Raw genomic sequence first — 24,308 nt, forward strand, 5'->3', positions numbered from 1 at the left:
GTTCATTCCACAGCTCGACTGAACACCCAAAGCATGTCATTAATCAACTGCACCAAGAAAACCTAATACACTATAACTTCACTCTGTGGTGAGGACATGTTCCACAACTCACACAATGTGGATAAGGTCTACCAGAAGGAATGTTGGCTTCTCAGTACTCTGATTTTTTTGACGAGATGTCAAGATGAACAAGTTATAGCTGTGTTCGCCAAAACCAGATTATCATATTAACACACCAGTGGCCAATAGGACTATGTACCATGCAAGCCTGGTATTAGTACAAGAGAGAATTTGTGACACCTGACAAATGCTAGATATCACTTCAAAAGAGCTCCTTCATCTCCATCTTTATGTGTCAGCTACACTGTCTGCAGATTCTCAGAATAATTGGACAATATGACATGATCACAAGCAGAGTCGATGCCAGAAAGTAAAATTTGTTCACTTGCACAAAAAGCCAAGACAGGAAGCAAGGGGCTGTTCAGTAATTTATCTCACTGATCAACATTACGAAATTTCAATCACCAACTTTCTCTTCCAAATGCAAAAATATTTTGTTGACACCCACCTACATAGGGAGAAATGATCATCACAATAAAATAAAAGAAATCAGAGCTCAAACGGAAAGATTTAGGTGTTCCTTTTACCCACGTACCATTCGAGAGTGGAATGGTAGAGAAGTAGTATGAAAATGGTTTGATGAACCCTCTGCCAGGCACTCAAGTGTTTATTTCAGAGTAACCATGTAGATGTAGGTCAGGATGAGGATATAGTTATCCCTTGCGAAAGAACAAAGTTTTGAGTGCACTTAAGAAATGCTACCAGTAACAGATTACATCAGCTCCCTGCAGCATGTTGTAACTTTGCTCCCATTGGAAAAAGCTGAAGAGGTTCACCACGAAACCTGTAGAGCATTTACAAAAGCTCCACTGATTAGAGCCAGCATCTCCAAGAAAGGAGAAGTAGCAGTTGAAAATCTGTGGGAGGACAAAGCAACTGTACTTCTGCTACCTGACAAGGGCTGAGGTTGTAACGTTATGAGTGGACTAGATTAAGAAGATTTTCAGTCTTTTGAATGACATAATCTACAGTAAAATGTTGATTTTATGAATAAAATTAAAAGGAAGCTGATGTCTCTTCTCAGTGTGCCGGGCATGCCACGTAACATTATTAAGGGTCTTAATACAGAAACACCTATACTGCCACAACCATATGGCTTTCCTAAGGTAAACAAGGAGTCATTTCTCAAAGACCCATTATTACTAATATTGATGTGCACCAACAAACCAAAATGTGAAACACATTTGTATCAAATGTGTGGGGAAGTGTGAACACCACATTTGCAGCTCACACACTATGAACACCACCTCCATCCATCGTTGCATGAGGATATGGTTAGGTCAGTTTCTATATGTTCTCCCTCTTAACAAGAGTCCCACTTTCTCAATCCTTGGAATTATTTGTGGAGAAGTTTGACAACTGTTCCACTAAAACACTGAGGCAAGTTCTTACATCAGCTTATTTCCTGTTTGACAGAAAATCCGAAATCGATGTTAACTAATTGATGGTGTGACGATGGATAGTCTGTTATCATATGTCATAGTCCTAAATGTGGACCACTTTGAAGCAAACACACTAGAATGTGTCAAGTTCGAGCCAATGTGTTTCAATTGATGTGTGAACAACACATTTGTGGTGTAGACACATGAAGCGAACAAACTTGAAGAGTTCCTGTAAAATTTAAGCACTATCCATCCTAATAGACAATTCATAATGGAACTTGTAGAAAAAAAATTAGAGCTATCTTGCCTTGATGCATTAGTTAAGAGAAGGTGTTATAACTTCAAGTTGAGCAAATATATTTCAAGGAAGACGCTATACGTGAAAGTCACAGATCAAGTAAACACAGTAAGACGTGTGTACACTTTAACAGTCAAATCATAACTGAGTCCGAGTCTAGCGGCCGCTGGCTGGCTGGCTGGCCACTTAGGTGGCGCTGCTGCTGCATGGCTGGCAGACAGCGCCGCATGTAGAGGACGCACGTAACTGCGCGGCGGCACTTTGAAAGATCGGCGAGTCACAACACTTTTCCCCCCTTTGAAGTTTTTGCACAGTTCTTGATGGAGGTGGCTTGTAGATTGCTAACGTCCATAGGTGTTGTTTGACTGGCCGTAAAGTCTCAAGGAGGAGGCTTCCCGTACGGACGGAAGTGTCCCCGATGATAACAGGTCGAGATGGCAGGAGACGTGGGGGTCGAATCTGCTTGGCCCCCGTGTACCAATCGGCCCGTTGCGGCAAGTTCGGTTGTTATAACAGGAGACATGGGCGATGTGTCCGCGTCCGTAGGAGAAGGAGGCGAGTAGAGTTGCTCCGACAGATGATGGTCAACTGGTTCCTGCATGGGCACATCTCCTGGTGGCGTCAGTTCTTGTGCTGGCACCGATATGATGGTGAGAGGACTGCATTGTGAGTAGTGAGAGATTCCAGTGTCCCGAGCATCAGGTAAAGCCAAAGGTGGCGTAGCGGCATCCGGAACAGGCGTTGCCGGCACACGAGGCCGAAGCTGGTCCGAATGACGCACTGCAATACTCGTGTCCATCTGGATTTCATACAGGCGTTGGCCACGGTGTCGTAAGATGCGGCCAGGACTTCATTTTGGCCGCCTGCCTTATCCCTGTACCCATACAAGGTCGTCGGCGGTGAACCGGCCAAGTGAAGGCACCTGCGGCCATGAGGTGGAAGGCCGCAGAAGATGAAGTAGCGTGCGGGGCTGTCGGCCATGTAAGAGCTCAGCCGGGCTGTGGTCGCCCATGGGGGTGGAACGGTAAGAAGCCAGAAATTGGAGAAGCGCATCATCAGCAGCAGAAGAATTCAGGAGTTGCCTCATCTGAACCTTAAATGTGCGGACCAGTCATTCAGCCTCACCGTTTAACTGTGGATGGAACAGAGGGGCCATGACATGCATGACGCCGTGACGGGCACAAAAATCCACAAAATCGGAAGAGGCAAATTGCGGACCATTATCAGTAACAAGAGTAGAGGGAAGGCCTTCCAAAGAGAAAATGCGAGCAAGAGCATTGGTGGTTGCCGCGGTGGTAGGCGACGTGCAACGGACAATGTAAGGAAAGTTAGAATAGGCGTCAATAATGAGAAGCCAATAAGTACCTAAAAAATGACCCCCGAAGTCAGCATGAATACGCTCCCAGGGCTTCTCAGGCGAAGGCCACAGTGACAAAAATGACTTCGGGGCGGCGGCCTGTGACGCACAAGGGCCGCAGGCAGCGACCATGTGTGCGATTTCAGAGTCGATGCCAGGCCAGTACACATGTCGGCGCGCCAGAGATTTTGTGCGAGAGACACCCCAGTGCCCTTGGTGAAGGAGGCGCAAGACCGAAGCACGCAAAGACGCAGGTACCACAACATGCGGCGAAGCATTTTCGGTGGAAAGAAGGATAACACCATCCCTAGCCGTGATTCAGTAACGCAAAGTGTAGTAGTTCCGCAACGGATCAGAAGTATTAGCAGACGGACGATCTGGCCAACCCTTCTGAATACAGCGTAACACCCGGGAGAGGGTAGGGTCAGAGCCCGTAGCAGCCGCCATCCGGTCCCCGCATGTAGAGGACGCGCGTAACTGCGTGGCGGCACTTTGAAAGATCGGTGAGTCACAACAGAAGGGTCGACTGATCCCTGGATCACAGTGTATATAGGATACTTACACACACTGACTTTTATCTTCACACCTCAGACCATCAACATTCTTCATGACAAATTTAATACTAAAGACTCTGGACCATAGAGCTTGAATGCTGTCAGAAAAGGACAGCCTCATCAAAGAATTACAGTACTTACAAATAGTGTTCAGAAGAACTGGTTACTTAGATCGAGGAACTGAGTGTATGATGCAGTCAAAATCAACAATGCCTGAGGCAGAGGTTGAGATTGAGAAAGAAAATGAAAAGCCAGGATTGATTATATGCCTTATGTTGGCTCAATCTCAAGAAAGATCAGTAAACTCCTATGGAAATATGGCATCCACTGTATTTTGTACCCAATAACAATAGTAAAAAGTCTTCTGTGGAATATCAAAGATTATCTGGGTCTCCAAAATCTAGGTGTAGTACCACAGTCCATGTGAATCTGGCCTATCTTTTGTAGGGTAGACCATTAGAACAATTGAAGAAAGGTATTAAACATGATAAGAGCAGTATTATTGTGGTGCAAACACCAAGTTTCTAGGACAGCTTAATGAAGAAGCCTGTCAAAATAAATATGCCAGGAAACACAATAAACAGAGACATAGGTTTCAATTTAAGTAAGACATAGGATTCATCACTCAATTTATTAAGATCTTACTCTCCATCTCATTTGACAGATGTGGAAATGCTGAGAGAACTTATATTTCACAGAATAACAGCACGGGATCCAAATAACAAATGAGCACCACAAGGCATAGTTTGACTGGAAGCTGAACTCTGCTAACACCTGAAGAAGAAAACCAAGTCAGTTGTTGAAATTTGTGCTGGAAATGATATCAATAACTTAGCTTAACAATCAAAAGCACACTGAGTGACTGACTGACTGAAATTTGTGACAAAAAAGATTTTTGTAATTGTTACAGTTGCCAAAAGAATGAAACATCTGAATAATCACTGATGAACAATTTTTTGTGTTGACTTGAGTGTTGTATTCATTTCTTTGCATTTTACTTTAGAAGTGGAAGGTGTTACTAAATGTTGACAATAGAAATAATATTCTTACCATTGCTTTTACACTGAATGATTAATACCATCAACTTTGGAAATAGTGAAATAGTCATGAACTGCCTTACATTGAAGTAAGACCAGGAAACAAAGGAAAGTATAAATTGTAATGCATTGTTAAAAAACTTCAAAAATCTGCTCTTTCAGTATAAGAAGTTGATTCTGAACATCACAAAATAGTTACATTATGTAATTCGCATTACTAGGTGACACACATGCACAAATTATGTATCAGAGAGAGAGATGGACTTTCCATGAGTTAAAGGATATTTGTGAGCTTGAAAGAATGGAGGCTGTTACTGGACACCCAAACAAGATTGCTCAAAATTATTTCAGAAGGAAAATAAAATAACTGCACTCCACTCAACTTTACAGGACTCCCAGTATACAAAGCATGATCAAAAAGGAACGGATTTTTTGTTTTTCGTAAAGAAGCTTTATTTATTCATCAGCATCAACTTTGTCCCCATCAAAGTATTCTCCGCCAGATGTAATACACTGGTACCAGAGCTTTTTACAGTCTTGGAAGCGCTACTGGTACTCACTTTTCTTTATGGTGCTTAGCTCCTTCAGAGATCCTGTTTCTTTCTCAGTACTGATGGCGAAATGACAGCCTTTCATGGTTTTCTTCAGCCTTGGGAATAGTAAGAACTCACTGGGGTGATTTCCGGTGAATACGGTGGCTTAAGCAACATGACAGCATTGTTTTTTGCCAAAAAATCATGAAAAAGCATTGAGATGTGAGCAGGAGCATTATTGTGATGTGATTTCCCTGATTGGTTTTGCCACAACTCTTATTCATTTTCTTCAGATTGCCTCACACAAATGGCACATAATTCTTAGGTAATATTCCTTATCGGCTGTATGATCATAAGGCAGGAACTTGTAATGCGCTAGCCCTTTTTTTGCTCTTCGGGTGATTTGCTTTGAGCCATTCAGATGACTGGGTCTTGTTTTTTTGCCAAAAAATCATGAACAGGCATTGAGGTGTGAGCGAGGACGCTATCGTGATGCAATTTCCACGAGTGGTTTTGCCGCAGTTCTAGTCATTTTCTTCAGATTGGTTCACTCAAATGGCACATACCTCCCAGGTAGTATTGTAAGTAGTATTCTTTATCGATCATATGACTGTAAGGCAGGAACTCGTAATGCACTAGCCCACTGTAATCAAAGAAAACAGTGAGAAGAACCTTCACATGTGTTCAAACTGGTCTCTGCCTCCGCTCTCTCCAGACAGTTTCCATTGGGGTGACTGGGCTTTGCTATCAACATATCAACATTGTACTCATATATCCATGATTTGTCACCTGTTATAACCTTCTTTTGAAGTTCAGGATTATTGTCAGCTTCATTCAGCAATTCCTGAGCGATATCTATGCGACATCTTTTAGGCCAAAATTCAACAATTTCGGAACAAACTTTTGTACATCATCAGCAACTTCTCTGATGTGACTCAGTGACTTCCCAGAACCATTTTCTTTAATTCTTCCGCATTTTTGTCAGTAATTGATATGCTAGGGCATCCAGGGGACTCGCCATCGTCAACATCTTTTCTACTCTCGTTGAAATGTTTATGTCATTTGTAACGTTTCTCTTACTTGTAGTAGATTCACCAAAAGCCACAGTCAACATATTGAATTCAGTGCTGCACTTTATTTCATTTTTCAAGCAAAATTTAATGCAAATTCATTGATCCATCTTTTTTGAAAGAAAAAATTTGCCAAGCACTTGAAAACATGTATAACCTTTTTGAATTTCGGCAGTAAGCTAAATATTCAAAATGGCTGAAAAAGCAAACATACACGAGGAACAAGTGTACCAGCAAGATAAATGGAAAAAATGTTGAAAATCGGATGTATAAAGCCCATGAAATTAAAAAAAACCCATTACTTTTTGATCACACCTCGTACATCTCAGACATTATGATGAGGCAAGTACAAATGTTGAAACAGGTCCTTCTATGTTGAACTCCTTGCAGACCTGTAGCACACTACTGATTAACAGCTAAGCAGAGTGGTCAGGAAAAAGGAAGATATGATAATGAAAGGATAAATTTAAAGTAGTGCCTGTTGTGGCACTCCTTTAACTCGTGCGTCTCATCACAGCTGTCATGCTAGGTCCTTTTCTTCATTGTCATTACTGTTATCTGTTTGGAATATGCTGAACCTTTTCACAGCCCGCCCACATGTTGCCAAGGATGTTTCAGTTATGCTGCTGAGGTTCGCTGAAAAGCCCATACTTATCCTCCGTACTGTACCTATCTCTTCCCATGCAGTTTCCGTATTTTTGTAGCCCTGAAGAAAGACATTCATGGCTGTTGATTAACTTTGGATAATGAAGCACACACCAGAGTGCAGTCATTGTTCTTTAGATCACCACAAACATTTTCCATGAAGGTATTGATCATCTTGTCTCACAGTGGGATAAATGTATTAGCGGTTATGAGGATCACTTTTGAAATACACTATTGACCATTAAAATTGCTACACTACGAAGATGGTGTGCTACAGATGCGAAATTTAACCAACAGGAAGAAGATGCTGTGATATGCAAATGATTAGCTTTTCAGATCATTCACACAAGGTTGGCGCCGGTGGCGACACCTACAACGTGCTGACATGAGGAAAGTTTCCAACCGATTTCTCATACACAAACAGCAGTTGACCAGCATTGCCTGGTGAAACGTTGTTGTGATGCCTTGTGTAAGGAGGAGAAATGCTTACCATCACATTTCCGACTTTGATAAAGGTCAGATTGTAGCCTATTGCGATTGCGGTTTATCGTATCGCGACATTGCTGCTCGCGTTGGTCGAGATCCAATGACTGTTAGCAGAGTATGGAATCGGTGGGTTCAGGAAGGTAATACGGAGCGCAGTGCTGGATCCCAATGGCCTTGTATCACTAGCAGTCGAGATGACAGGCAACTTATCTGCATGGCTGTAACGGATCGTGCAGCCACGTCTTGATCCCTGAGTGAACAGATGGGGACGTTTGCAAGACAACAACCATCTGCATGAACAGTTCAACAACATTTGCAGCAGCATGGACTATCAGCTCGGAGACCGTGTCTGCGGTTACCCTTGACACTGCATCACAGACAGGAGCGCCTGCGATGGTGTACTCAACGACGAACGTGGGTGCCTGAATGGCAAAACGTCATTTTTTCGGATGAATCCAGGTTATGTTTACAGCAACATGATGGTCGCATCCGTGTGTGGCGACATCGCGTTGAACGCACATTAGAAGCGTATTCGTCATCACCATACTGGCGTATCACCCGGCGTGATGGTATGGGGTGCCATTGGTTACACGTCTCGGTCACCTCTTGTTCGCATTGACGGCACTTTGAACAGTGGACGTTACACTTCAGATGTGTTAAGGCCCGTGGCTCTACCCATCATTCGATCCCTGCGAAACCCTACCTTTCAGGAGGATAATGCACGGCCGCATGTTGCAGGTCCTGTACGGGCCTTTCTGGATACAGAAAATGTTCAACTGCTGCCCTGGCCAGCACATTCTCCAGATCTCTCACCAACTGAAAATGTCTGGTGAATGGTGACCGAGCAACTGGCTCGTCACAATACACCAGTCACTACTCTTGATGAAATGTGGTATCGTGTTGAAGCTGCATGGGCAGCTGTACCTGTACACGCCATCCAAACTCTGTTTGACTCAATGCCCAGGCGTATCAAGGCCATTATTACGGCCAGAGGTGGTTGTTCTGGGTACTGATTTCTCAGAATCTATGCACCCAAATTGCATGAAAATGTAATCACATGTCAGTTCTAGTATAATATATTTGTCCAGTGAATACCTGTTTATCATCTGCATTTGTTCTTGGTGTAGCAATTTTAATGACCAGTAGTGTAATAAACTGTTTACTTTTTTCCCATCTTTCTCGTTTTCATTTGACTGCCCCTTATACATAAAGCAGTTGAAATAAATGGCTTTGTAAAAATTAAGTGATTAATAGAGGAATATAATTTAAGTAACTGTATTGTTAAAAGATTATTTGTAGTAGTTTCTTTGAGGGAAGTATTGAAATTTGTGACACAGTATTTAAGATGATTTTTTGTTATGTATACATTACAGATGGAGGAGAGGTGTGTGAAACAGGAAAAAACTATGGAACTGGGCGAATGTCATCAAATTCCATCATTACTGTTCTCTGTTATACTGCATTTTCTTGAAACATCTTAATTTGTAAGCATTCTCTTTGCCTCCTTATCCCTTTTTAACTTTTCTGTTTTATTTGAACTTATAGCATTTTTTTTATCTTGTTCTTTTTTAGCTCTGTCCTTCTTCATTACTCCATTGTTTTTTCTGTTATATTTATTTGTTACTGGATTTTCATTTGATCAGTCTATCATGTTGACAGCACTCTAGGTTTTCTTTACTTATCTACATTACTAAATGGGTAACCTGGGACATGGCCGTGGTGCAGGTCGCGTATCTAATGACTTTCAAAGGCAACAAAAGTTTGATTTTCAGTATTTCATACACTTATCATGGAAGTTTAAAAATCTGTCATAATGTACTCATTAAGAACTATAACCTTATGTTAAAGGTTTAACACAATAAGTTAATTATCAGAGGTAGAAACATTGTATATCTCTTTACACAGTGTAACTCATGCCACGTAATTTACCCAGACTATATTCATCCAGCATTTGAGGAGGAGAACACTTGATGACTTTCAGCAAACTTTGCACACAATGTCAAAGAAACTTTCTTTTTCTCACTGACCAACCCCACCCCCGTCCTCCCCCTACAAAATGAAAGGAAAAAACTTTATCGGTTACTACATTTTCACTGTTTGTGCAGTAAAATTGCAGCATTGGGCATGATGTTTTAGTTTATTTCTTCTTTAGTACTAAGTATTGACAACAAATTTTGCAGACAGTATCCACATATATCTTTGAATGTACCTGTGAAATTATATCAGTGTACAACAGAGTGTGTGAGGGATATGACATTTTATACATGGGAATTCAGTTATGTAAAGAATAGAGGCCAGGGGTAAACTGGTATCTACTAGCCATTATTTGATCAGTTGCTGTCTTCTATTTTCCTCTGCACTATTTACACCTTTACTTATTAATTTATTAATGTTATCTTCTGCATCCATTGGTTGCTAATACATTAGTGTCATTTGGCTCAGTTGAATTGATTTTCCAAGTAACTTATCCCAATATCTAGACTTTTCACATTGTTTTTTCTCTCATGTTCTTTCAATAATTTTGACAGAGAAACCTCTGATGTAAAATGTTTGTCATCCAGTGTTGCATTCTGTGTGTTGCTATTGGTAAGTGTTCACCCAATGCATTGTGGGTAAGAAGTAGGTACACTCTTTGACATAAAACCTGGCTGGCAGCCAGCTACCTCAGAGTCTAAGCCCACACTGATTGCAACATGGGACAAGTAATATGACCATGCTGATAATACTCCTAAGTCCAGCTATCTACACGAATTGGCAACATTATAGGTTATGGCAGTATGTGGAGGAAGTCTTTTCTTCTGCTTAAGCTGTTATGCTATGTGTACATCATGGTCTAGCGGTAAACCACGCATTGTCTGAATGTGATGCCTGGTGGCTGAAACTGCTCATTGCCTAAATTTTTATAGTGCTTCTTGTCTGAATGCTGAAGCCTAGAGTGTAATAGTAGCACAGCTACAATGCCTGAATTTTTATAGTGCTTCTTGTCTGAATGCTGAAGTCTAGAGTGTAATAGTAGCACAGCTACAATGCATTCCACCTGTTGAGACACTGGTAATAACAGTTCCATCTAATAACATTTTTGATAAAGATTGTCTGCCTTTCAATGCCACAGTTCCCCAGGTCCCAATTTGTGGTAACTAGTCACAACTGTCACGATGGCACTGCACTCCTTCACCCTGTGTCGAAAGTGTTAGCTACCACTTGTCATTCTCTATAGTGTAGAAGGTTGAATGATTAGAGGGATTAAGTTATTCAAAGGTAAGGTTTTACAGTAACAAAGTTAGTTAAAATATGGAGGAATATTGGAAGCCAGAGATTGTATGTAAATTACATTCTGTTGACCAGCTCAGTGGTGTGGTACCATGACGCAGGTGGGTTGCTGCAGCACTGAGTTAAGCAACACAAAGGAGAACACTGTGTCACCGGCCAGGAGAGGACGTGACATGCAGCAGCTCACGGCATGCCAAGGTGTCAGTATTGAGGGTGGTAATCAGGTCAGTTACACCAGAATATTGTACTGACCTACTGGGGAGGAAAAACTGCAAAAATTAGCAGCAGAAAGCCACATTTAAGGACCAGCAACCAGCCCTTCATCATCAACCATTGTGAGACCTTGGAGTGACACAGTGCCTGTACCACTCAGCACCACCACCGGTTTGGAGTTGTCACTGTCATCATAGCTGTCGTTGCAGTGCAGGTCATCACCTAGGAGGTGCTAGAGTGATGCTGCCACTCTAGTCATCACCATCACTATCATCGGACACCATCAGCAGACAGCTGTGTGTAATGGGAGTCATTGCCTGGGGTGTGTTGTGGTCATTATCCTGGGGCAGTGCCTCCAGAAACACTGTGACTGGGACTGAAGCCAGGGACCCTGGCCTGCCAACGCCAGCCAACTGCTGCTGGGGATGGTCACTGAGACAGGGCATTGACCTGTTCCCACTGGCACCACTGCCAACCCCCACCCCCTCCCCTCCCCTCCCCTCCCGACCACGATCAGAACAGATCCAGTGGTATGATCCACAAGGTATAGTGCCACTGCCGAGGCAACGGATTCCAGTTATGCTACACAGCTACAGTCGCAGTAGCGGGCACACGTGTGAGCATCCACTGGCCACCTTCATCACCACTGAGAATATTGAATATTATGAGTGGAAACAAAACTCACGCAGAGGGCCAACGACCAATGTATTGCAGGTGATCAATAGATGTTGTTATTCCCTCTTCCTCACACCCAGCAGAGAACCCACGTTTGAATCTGGCAATGGACAGTGGAGTCCCATGCCTATTTACACTGGTGTCAGAAAGACTGCTGAGGTATCATGAAGGCCTTCAAATTTGGGGGGTGGAGTAAGGAGCATTTATTGCGTGTTGCTAGACTGATGTTAACGGGAGATGCCAGAGATATGTTATATGTAATGAGAATCTGAGGGAGGCTAAAACATTTGAAGATTTACAGGAAGGGATAATAGAGAGATATCAGAAAAAGAACACGCAAGATATTGTCGGAAACAATTTACTAGGGTTTTTCATAAGCAGGATAAATCGATTGAAAGTTTCATTGACCGTATTTGTAAAATCAATGTAGGTACCTATGAGCTCACAGATGATGGTAGGGTTAACTTGGTAATTTTGTGGGAAGCAGAGCATAGGGCTATTGATGCATTTTTGAGGGGGCTGCAACTGGATATTTCAAGAAAGGTTCATTTGGAATTTTCTAAGTAATTGAATGAAGCAATGGATATTGCATTATCCTTAGAGGGAATTAAATTATTGGCTAGGTCACATGAACATCAGACAGTGTTTACTATGGACATAAATTGTGTTTGGTGTGGACGAAAGGGTCATGTACTGAGAGAGTGCAAACAGCAACGTTGAAGGTATTACAAGAAATTTGGTCACTCGGATCAGTAATACTGTAACAGAAATCAGCAACAACAGAAGTCTCAATCATGGGCTAGATCTTACGGGCAGCAGTTAAACGGCACAGGAGATGGGATGTCCAATGTGCCATGCTCACAGTAAGAGTTAGCACATGTAAGAAAGCAGCGGCAGACTTTTTTCTGACCGTCTATGTGGGGGTAAATAATTTAAAATGTTACTGGATACCAGCTCTCAGGTATCAGCTGCAAGTAAGTGAATATTTGGGGCTAATAGGTTAAGTGCATCACACTGGAATTTGAGTAATGTAGGTGGAGGGCATGTAAATTCACTCAGTGCTGGAGAGTGGAAGTTCCAAGTGGATGCAGAAGTTCTTCCCGTGGTTAGCAGTAGGTATGACATTATTCTTGGACTCGATTTCCAGATTGCACATCATGCCATAATTGTCCTGGAAGGGCATACAATAGAAGTGGATGGGACTTTGTTTTAGCTAGGCTCTGCAGCCGGAATACCTCCATTGTTGCAAGGTCCACCCTATGGCCAGGGGAAACTAGTTAAACTGCGCACAGGGTCCTATAAGGTCAATTCATGGGATCACATATTGAAAGGTACAGGAGAGGTAGACTGGATTGATGTTGGTAGTGACCTGCCAGTGAACCCATTGTGTATCGTTGAACCTTTGGTGGATAATGAAGTAATAGATGCGGTTAGTTGTTTTATACAACTTAGCATGTCCTATGTTTGGGAGGTAGATGGCACGAGGATAGTGCCTCACAGTATTGATCATTTTGGCCCAGAGGTAGTAAAGTTGTTGCAGGGTACCCTGGTTGCAAATTTAGAAGTGATAGATGAGGATGAACTAGGCCATGATTTTACAGTGAATTACACAATGTGCGGAAGGTCTGACGACTGGTCAGTGCTAAGGACTAGGGTAACACATCTTGAAGCACAGAATTGAGCATGAGTGGAAAAACTGTTGAGTGAAAGTGTGGACTTATTCAATATATCTGGTCCATTACCTGCAACACCGCTTCTTCTGCTTCAGATTCCTACTGGAACTGAAGCACCCATCTACAATTGACCGTATTGAGTTCCAAGGCATTTACAGCCAATTGTGGAAGAGTATATAGATCAGCAACTTAGAGATGGCATCATAGAACCTAGTTGTAGTCCCTGTTGTGCTGTCATTGTAATTGTGAGCAAAAATACCTAATATAACAGAGATATTGGTCAACTTGGGCCAGTGTCAGTACTTCACAACACTGTATATGTGTGGTGGTTGCCACCAATTGGAAGTCACGCCAGAGGACCAACCAAAAACTGCATTCTCAGCACCGACTGGAAACTATCAGTTTCGCCACATGCCTCATACCTTTTGGACTTAAAAGCAAGCTGCCAACCTTTCAGCGTTTGTTGGATAGTTTGTTGCAGGGATTAAAACCAAAACAGTGCACAATGTACTTGGATGACATAATTGTGTATTCAGAGGATATTCCAGAACATTTGGAGCAGTAGCGCGAAGTGTTTGATCATCTGCGTGCACCACGGTTAACATTGAGTTTAGGGAAACTCATTTTGTATTGCAAGTAGTTCAGTATTTGGGTCACATTGTAGGACAGGATGGAATTTGTACCAATCCAAAGCTAGTTGATGCCGTTCAAAATTTTCCAACACTCACCAAGATAAAGGAATTGCATCTATTTTGGGGCTCGCAAATTTTTGCCCTAGGTGTGTTGCAAAATTTGCAGAAATTGCAAGACCTCTCACACATTTGCTACGGAAAGGTGTGAAGTTTCATTGGACAACTGAGTGTGAGGCAGCAGTCCAGAAGTTAAAAGATCTTTTGACATCTAGTCCTGTTTTGGTCTATCCAGATTTTGAGAAACCATGTATTCTTTCTTGTGATTCTAGCAATTTTGCGCTAGGAGTTATTTTGAGTCGGAAGTAGGTGGACAAGAGCACCCTATTGTGTACTCTTCAAGGCAGCTCAATAATGCTGAATATAATTATTCCACTACAGAGAAGAAAATGCTTGCAGTGATTTTTGGAAAATGGTACTTCCATTTTTACCTGTATGGTAGATAATTTAAAGTGGTAACTGAGTACACAGTGCTTAAGTGGCTTTTAGGACTTAAAGATCAAAACAGTAGATTGTCGATATGGGTCATGCGGTTAAGTGAGTTCGATTACGAAGAAGTACATTGGCCAGGAAGGTCACGTGCTAATGCACATGCACTCAGCCATAGGATATGTGCTGTGGAATGCACAAGTAATGATGTAAGTGAATGGAACCCAGCACAAAATTCTGATGTGGACTGTCAGCAGTTTGCTAAACAGCAGCTGTTCTGCATGGAGGATGAAGTATTCTATCGAACGACATGAAATAGGCCATGGGTAGTGGTACCACAGAGCTTGCGTGATGAAGTGTTGAGCAAATTGCATGATTGAATTTTAGCAGGACATTCAGGTCGAAGAACAATGGAGGGAAGGATGGCGTGGAATTATTGGTGGGTGACACATAAGACCATTATGTGGAAAATTGTGTTCCGTGTGCTCAAAGAACAGAACATAATCACCAGAAAAGTAAACTACACAGATTACCGGAAGTTGATAAACCATGCCAAATGGTAGGGCTGGACATCCTATGACCACTAGCACAAACACCAGCAGAGAATTGTTACATATTAACCGTTATTGACCAGTTTTCATTTTATGGTTTCATGAGAGCTTTATCAGACCAGCAAGCCAAAACAATCGCCCAGGCACTAGTCAGTCAGTACTTCGATTTGGGAGACCTAACGCCGTAATCATGGATCAGGGCACAAATTTTATGTCGGAATTAATGCAGCAGCTATGTATGTCATTGTGCTTTAAGAAATTATGTATGAGTGCTCTGCATCCTCAAGCTAATGGTCACACGGATTGTGCCCATGGGAAAATTGCAAAACTGGTGAGGTTTCACATAAATTCCCAGCATAACAATTGGGATGTACTATTGACCTGTGTCATTGCTGCATACAATTAGGAAGTTCACCAGAGCACAGGGTTATCCCCACATGAAGTACTTTTTGGGCACAAGATGCTGTCGCTATTTGAGTTTTGCAAAGCCCCGACACTTGACATCTCGTCAGTGAAGGATTTCACCAGGAGAGTGAAACTTATCTGGAGTCAAGTACAAAAAATGAATACAAAAGCTTTATAGAAACAGGCAAGGGCTCATGATGTGAAAGCAGTGTTACCTAAGTACCATGTGAGTCAGTGGGTTATGTTGGCGGATCCTTATGTGCCGAAGGGGAAAATGAAAAAGTTTGTTTCATGATATAATGGCCTTTACCAGGTAGTAGAGATGACCTCCAATTGACATTAAATTGCAGCCACCCAAACACCCTTCACACCCTTGAACAGTCCACGTAAGCCGAATTCAGCCATTTAAGGGGGATATGGGCAGTTTGCCTTGTGTGGCCCCCATTTTTTGTAGCTGGGGTAAGAAACAATGGACAAGGAGCAGATAAAGGAAAAAGTAAAGCGAAGGAAACAGGATAATATGGCAGATCATCGATATATGCTAAGAACTAGAGCAAGAATGCAGGACTGGTATTAGGATTTCCTTTCCCCGCAGGGTGCATGTTCCTACCCTGGGACGGGAAAAGATGGAAACAGCATCCAGGACCACATTTGGTCCATAGAGGACAGATGGAGCATGGAGTCTTATCATGTTAGGCCTATTGCACTACGGGTGTGCCCAAAGCAGTTAAGGTATGTTCTGTGTCAGGAGGTGTCATGTTTTCCATGCAAGTGGATATGAGTGTGTCGGATCACCAGTGGACATTAAGGGTAAATTGCAACATTTGGGCACTCGAAAATGAGATTCGCAGGCTGGAAGAAACGTTTGGGAAATTGCACAGCATGATGAGTACTCAGTTAGGGTATAACGGTACACAAGGAGAGTATTGTCTGTTACAGTTGGAGTTTGCAAAGCTACAGGTGCAACTACCACAGACTACGGAGTTTATCCCATGGGTCAGACAGAAAAGAGGATGGTTGGACGCAGGTGGTAGGATCCTAAAGACAATGTTTGGTACAGCTGATGCAGATGACATTGCTAATGTCAATAAAGCATTACAGGGGGTTTGGAATGAAGCAGAAGGCAACCAGGAGGCAGTGAATTTTCACGCAACCCAGCTCGCCATTTTGGAAAGCGGTGTGCTGAACAGCACTTGGCAGCTTTGTGAGTTGCCACTGCTTTAATGTCATATATTAGATCATCTGCCGAAACCATCAATTGCAACTTGCATGTTATTGGTGATCACTTGGACAATACTGATGCACAATTAATGATTGCCACATTACTATGCAATCTTGGTGACAGCTTGACGGATACTCGTATTGAAACTGTGGGATTGCAGGAAGCACTGTTGCCCGCCACACACGTGCACCTTACATCATTTCAGCTACCAGCAGAACGACTGTTGACCTGTTTCAAAGAAAACCAGACTGCTGTGCTGGTGCTTTTGGGACTTATTAAACCAGCAAGGGAGGAGTACTTGACTGTGTACTATCACCGTTACGGGCCAGCCGAGAGGGTCTCACCTGGAAGTCAGTGTATAAATACTGCTAACTTGTAGAGACTGCTATTGGGAGTGCTATGCAGTACACGCACACCCAGTAGCATGGGAGTCTTTGCGGAAGTACATCCGAGGTGCAAGTGCAGGAGATCTTACTAGTGGCACCAGACAGACACAGTCATGCGTAAGAGTTGTTACACTGTCGCACTGGACCGGTTACCATCTGCTCTTCAAAGTTAGTGCTTACAGTGCTGAAGTCTTGCGAGTTCGCATTGTTTCATTCTCGGTTGGGGATCACGGAATGCCCTAAGGAAGTACTGCCAGAGGAGGGGGAATTCTTCCAGTGTGTAGGACAGCACATGTTATACTCCGTGGCAGAGCCGACATTCGTTATTTGTACATGTTACAAGCAAGGGAAGTTAGATGACACACAAAGGTTGGTTGTGCACGGTCAAGGATTAATACTCAATGGAACTCATTGTGGGATATCTGGACCCATTTTCCACTTACCAGCTGTGTTAACAGGAACCATAGCCATCAGTATGGTCAATTCCTTAATTTATGTACCTGACCTACCTTCCTCAGTTTTGCTCTCTGAACATCTTTTGTTTCTTAATGATACCATTGATGAGGACCTGCTCACCTCTCTGGATCAGATGATCGCCACCCAACGTGGTCATGTTACCATGGAACATCTCTTAGAGCACATGAAAAGCTACAGAAGTAAGCAGCAGCAGCAATTGGTAGTCATTGGTTCATCAACATTAGTGGCTTGTGTATTCCTTCTTGTGATCGGAGTTATATATTTCTTGTTCAAGAGAAGAGTTGCCCAAATTCCTCCTCTTCCAACCTTCAGCCCCCCACCTCCCTTCTCGACAAGGCAGTGTAATGAGTAAACGGTCATGAAGGCAAAGACGAAGTGTGCTCAAGGACCATAATGAACGATAGTATATGAGAGGGAGAATTGTGGTGTAATTGGTAGTGACAAGCCAAAATATATAGTTTTAAAGGACGTGAACTGTGTAAATATGGTACAAGTCCACTATTGTTAGAGGGTTCAAAACCATGTAAATAGAGTCAAGTGTAAATAGATGTAGGGGCAGAATGCTGGGACGCATTCTTTCCGTAGAAGGGGGTTGGATGATTAGAGTAATTAAGTTAGTTAGAGGTAGGAGTTTTACAGTAATGAAGTTAGTTAAAATTTGAAGGAATATTGGGAGCTACAGGTTGTATATGTGTTACATTCTGTTGTGCAGCTAAGTGGTATGGTACTGTTATGCAGGTGGGTCAGCGGAGTGTCAAGTTAAGCAACATGAAGGAGAACACTCAGGGTGTATATGCCCCGGGACATCCGGGAGATCCAGGAAAAACCCGTGAATTTTTTCATCCAGGACAAATCTGGGAAAAACCTGGGAATTTTTTAGAATTCCGGGATTTTTCATTGTTTTAGATTTCAGTTAAAGTTTTGTAGGTTTGATGTGTAAGATCTGATACGCTGACAAAGAACTTTAGTCCACTACTGCTGAATAATACTGCAGCAATGAAACATAAATCAGAGAATAACACCAAAATAAAAGTTTAGTTGCATAGAAAATGGGTAATTTACACAATGCACAGACCAGTTTGCCGACACCGAAAAGTGTCAAAGGCTTTAGTTCGAAGATTGTGCAATACGTCCGTAACAACTAACGTGCATTCGATGTGCGTGACGTCACAATTCTTTACATTTCTAACAGATAACCAGAAAATATTACGAATAGTGGCTTGAGATGCGTTACTTTCAAAGTAAATTTCCACGCAAGATGATTTATATTACGTGTGAGAATGTGCAGTGAATTTCTTAAATCACAGGGCATTATAACTCTCATTCAAAATGTAACACTTTGAGGATCAGCGATTTGAAAAATGTCGGGCCCAGAAGATAAGTCATTTATGCCATTATTTAAAATTTTACCGGCACATTTGTATTTGATATGACTTAACGTGTAACACACGCTAAAAAAAGACCGACCTTCAAGTTAGTTTTCATATTTAATGATGTTCTTTCATAGATAAAACATTATGCAATTGATGGCAAAAAGTGTAATTGACCTTCAAAAAAATGTGGATAATGTGTTACTGAGCAATGTCACAAGTCTCTTCATGCCAGAACACTTTACTTTTATACGCAACTGATAATCATTTTGGCACGATTTTAATTGCCAAATTAGAGCCTGTTGGTAGGCCCACGGACTTCCTATCATTGTAGGACTAATAACAGTGGATGCCAATAGACGATGCAATTCTCGTTCGTACATACACTTCTACTTACGAGTTAACCGGTGTAGAAACGCACTTTGCTGAGTTGAGCGAGCTCGGCCTACCTTCGTAACGTAAGCGCCGCGGCCTGTCTTTCTCGTAGGTCTCGTGCTCTGAATAACTGCCGTCATTCGCTAGCAAGATCACATGGCATGAGCTATGACTGGCTGACAAAAGAGCATCGCTCAACACAATCTCTATTTTAGAGTTTCGGAAACTACCGTGCTGTAATTTGTGGAATTTGTGTATATACTTTAGCAATACGAAAATAAACTCTGTGCATATTGTCTCGCATCAAACAACTTTCCAAATGCATTGTTTTTCCTGGATTTCGTTTCCTAAGATGCTGGGACGTCCTCCGCCGTTTTACAGCTCCGAGGGAAAGTATACTGTTACTTAACCCGGATGTATTTTCACCCGCTTTATACGTAATTTCATCCAGGAGAAATAGTGTTTTTAACAGGGAAATCCGGGGAAAATCTGGGAATTTTTTTTTCTTGTCCACGTAGACACCCTGAACACTGTGTAACCAACCAGTAGAGGACATGACAAGAAGCAGCTTGCCATACACCAGGTTTCAGCATTGAGGGCAGTAATCGGGTCAGTTATGTCAGCTGAGCAACAGCAGAATATTGCACTGACCTACTGGGGAGGAAGAAATACAAACATCAGTGGCAGAAAGCCGTATTTAAGGTCCAGCAGCTAGCTCATCATTGTCGACTGCCTTTTTTTGTCACTCAACACCGCCACCAGCTTGGAGTCGTCACTGTCATTGCCGTCGTCATACTAGTCACTGTTGTAATGCAGGTCGATGCATAGGAGGTGCCACTGTGACACCACCACTGTAATTGTCACTGCCGCTATCGTCAGATGCTGTCAGCAGGCAGCCACCTGTAATTGGAGTCATTGCCTGGAGTGCATTGTTGTAATGTATTGTCACCATCATCCTGAGACATTGCCTCCACAAACATGATGACTGGGACTGGAGCCAGGGACCCTGGCCTGCTGCCACCAGATAGCTGCCGCCGGGGTGGTTGCTGAGACTGGGCACTGACCTGTGCAACTGCCACCCAGCCACGATCATAATGGGGGCCCACAGCACATGTTTTCAGCCACTGCAGTACAACCCTGCAAGGCTGTAGTGCCACTGCCAGGACAGTTGATTCCAGTTACACCAGTGCAGCTACAGTTGCAGCAGGGGCACACATTTAAGTGTCTGCTGGCCCCCTTCAGCGGCGCTGAGAATATTGCAAGCCGAAGCATACCTTGCCCAGAGGGCCAACAACCGATGTATTGCAGTTGATTAATAAATGTTGTTATTCTGTCAACAGGAGTCATCTGTGTACACATCCCCACAATCCCCTTCCTCACAGCCAGCAGAGAAGCCAATGGCAATGGGCAGTGGAGTACCATGCCTGTTTACAGTAGTATAGTAAAAAGTGACAGCTACTCCTCATCACTCTGAATAGTATAAAATACTTAACTACTTACAAAAGTGTCTACTATTTTCATTTCATGCTTGATAGTACCAGATACAGACTACCCATTCAATATGATGAATATTGTATTATACTAATATATAAGACATAAGTATCGCTCAAAATTAAGTTTTGTAGTTTGTGATCCAATCAGAATATTTCACTACATTGTATAATGTTGTTAGTAATGCTTTATATCTGATTTCTTTTGCTTTTAGAAGTGATTCTTCATGCAAACTTTTTGTCAGAAATTTGTATACTTTCATCAGGCCCAGTGAGTAACTGTGGTATAATGCTTTTTACTGTCATTTAATTTCTTACAGTTCATGTATGCAGTGAACTGAGTGAATACCTTGCAGTTCGTCCTCTATAGCAATGCCGGCACAATGGTCATTTTGACATCCATGTATCGATTCATGAAGAACTTAATGCTGATCAAAAGTGATATTTAAGGTATTCAAGTAGATTTAAGTTAACAACATTTGCAGAGGCATCTAATTCCTATTACATAGATTTAGGACTGTGAAACCGTATTCACTTCGCAACTGTTGCCCTGACATATGAGTCCTCCATGATGAATAAATCTCAAGTTCATATTGTTGACAGTCAAGTCAGAGCTCTTCACAGACATTTGTAATGGAATTTACAAAGCAGACATCTGTGACCATTAACACAGCTTACTGAGAAGAACTTGTGAGGAGACTTTAGGTGTAAAGTTTATTTTCATATTTAGATGAAAGTATTTATTTTAGCAATTTGCAGCTGCATTAAATAAAATGGAAAATAAAATCCTATAATGCACTTGTGCACAATGGGATTAGAACTGACTACTCACACTGTGCTTGCATCACAAGACATGTGTAGAACCACAGATCTAATGAGACCTCCCGACAGCAGCTCTCTTTCATTGTGATATTGGTCACTGAGCCTCATAACGCAATGTTAAACAGTTGTTACTTATGTGCAGTGCAGCATTCTTGGAGCACAAAAATTAAATTTTCTGTCTCTGTGTCTCATATTACATGACAATTATGCAGCATAAGTCATTGAAGTGGAAAAGGAATGTGGAGTCAACTTTGTGGAACAACTGAGGACCACATGTGGAAGTGTGGTAGTAGCAACTATTTAGTGAAATACTTGTTACACTCGTGTTGTACTGGTTCTCAGAGAGAAGGCACCGTGAGCATGTTTTGTTTTTATGCAGTGTTATCTCCTGACACTTTCTAACATAAACTTTTCATGCTATCGATATTTAAGGCATTCAGTTAAATTTAATCTAGAATTTCTCATGTTTTAAGTTGTCCTGCATAGAATGGGGCTGTTAACACAGGTATATAATTTCAGCACAGGGATAGCCAAGGTAGTAATGTTAGTTTCTGCTCATGCAGCATATGGCATACGAAATATTGAGATACATAATCTTCCATGAGGAATAAAATTTCCCCAAAATAGAAAATGAATAAAACACTTACTTTGATAGTTTCAACGTCAGACACTTTACACCTCTAATTCGACTATGTCTACATCAACTGTGTGTACATGCGGTCTTGTGCCAAACACCAAATAGAATTTCAGTCAGAAATACAAGTATGTTTTTGAGGATGGCAGCAAGAAAAAATGCAATCAACTAATTATTCAGTGCTATACAGCAATCAATTCATTTGAGAATTCAGAAGAGAAGAAACTGAAAATGATATTCATTATAACAGAAACCAAACAGTAGATGTGGTTAGTGTGCAGTTCTTCTTGCATTTTTGACGTTGAGATCTATATATTTAATGCTTTTGTTGTGTTCCTTTCTTCTTTGGTGCCTAAATGATAAAAGGAATCCTACAATGAAGGCTTTCATGGCTGGCTGTTTCAGCTGCCGAGAATTCGTCCGGGTTGTATGGCCATGGTCCATGGAACTCTTGTATCCCTGACAGTTCGTCCAAAGCTGCGTTGGACATCGGAGGTGCTCCGGGTTGTGCTGAGGAATCCTAATCCACCTTCTAACCTTTCCAATGACTTTTTTTCACATGTTGTTACTTGGTATTCATAAAGCAGACCACTATGCCTGCTCCCATGAGGTACTGCATCGAGGTTGCCTGAAGGTTTACGAATTGTATTCAAATTTGGATGTCACAAGTGAAACACACACTAGCTGTGCAAATAAAAGCAAGAAGAAACCCTAATTTATCCATTGGAATAACACATTTGAATAGCAGCAGAACAAAATTATCAAACTTAGTCTTCCATTTACAGTTGTAACACTATAACCAGGAGGTGAAACAATGGTAAACCAAAGTTGGTCACAAATGCGTAGTTGTCTGTAGCAGTTTCAGAGTCCATACTACAAATTCGACTGTTGAGTAATACACTGTAATATGAATTTATCTATCTTCACAGTGTTAAATCAGCAGAAACTGTTGCAGAATTCTCCCTGCTTCACTGGCCTCCCATTGTTGTCGAGCAAATTTTATAGGATAAATCAGGCCGCACCCACAAATCACTGTAGTGAAACCAGAGTTACCAAACAATGCCTACAACATTCTGAAGTATTGATTATGCTTGTGGTAAGAAGAATGCGCTATGACAGCTGGAATCCTGCATGATGGGATGTGCTCTCCAGATTTCAGGTATGTGTTGTGACTAGGTATCTAAAAAGAGTAGAAAACTGAATAATACTCAGAGTGTTATTCCAATTTCTGTGGATCTGATTATGGATAATGCATAGCTAGGGATAATATTTACATTTACTGACAGCAATCTACACGATTAAACAACAGCAGGAAGGCTGAAAAATACTTTCAGGAAAGGCTTCTTAACATTGAAATTTATCTCTGATGTTAGCATGTTTCTTTTGAGAAAAGCTGTTCTTGCTTTTAAACATTTTGTATTTGTTATACTTATGCCAGCATCATGCATTTTGCTGCTTACATGAAAAAAACTTCCTCTGCATCGTCTGACTTAATTCAACTACAGTTTATTGCCCCTCTATTTATGTATGTACCTCAAAAGAACAAAAAGTGTCATCTACACATAATGTTTACTGTGTGGTCACTTGGGAAGCTTTGCCAGTACATGCGAACAGCGTCTGGTGAACAAGCTTTTCAATTTGCAGTACACTTCAGACCAAAAGAAACAAAATAATAGGAAGAGCAGCAGGTTCACCGTATTGAGCATGGGCAGAATTGGCACAGTGCTCTGAAGTTGGTACAGTTTCCTCCCAATATACTATCTGATTCCTCCTATAGGTAAAAATAGTAGAAAAATATTGGCATATTCATATGGAAGTGTCTAATTCATGATGTAATCATACAAACTGTCAACAGATGTCTGTATGATCATGTTCTGCACAGAAGACGGCATTCTGATTAACGTCCGCTGCCGCCAATGATGACGTCAGGACGCTTACCAAATGAAGTAGTGTTTCCCGGTTAGTCCCACGCCAAAAATCATTGTGTACATAGTCACAGATGGTGCAGTATGGTATAGAGAAGACACCTACCAGGCTCTAAGCAGTGGAGTGCCATCAGAAGAATGGAAACAGGACAGTCGCAAGCTGATGTGGCCCGATGGCTTAATGTGAATCGTTCTGTTGTTTCTTGGATGTGGCGACAGT

The 24,308-nt window shown here is 41.9% G+C and overlaps 1 protein-coding gene across 1 annotated transcript in view; it reads left to right on the top strand.

The window, feature by feature from the left end:
- The window catches only part of LOC124722967 (protein OPI10 homolog), a 95,783-nt gene that overhangs the window by 64,525 nt on the left and 6,950 nt on the right, over nucleotides 1-24,308 (top strand). The gene's annotated exons all lie outside the window — the stretch shown is intronic.

Source organism: Schistocerca piceifrons, chromosome X (assembly GCF_021461385.2).
Source record: "Schistocerca piceifrons isolate TAMUIC-IGC-003096 chromosome X, iqSchPice1.1, whole genome shotgun sequence".
Taxonomy (NCBI): domain Eukaryota; kingdom Metazoa; phylum Arthropoda; class Insecta; order Orthoptera; family Acrididae; genus Schistocerca; species Schistocerca piceifrons.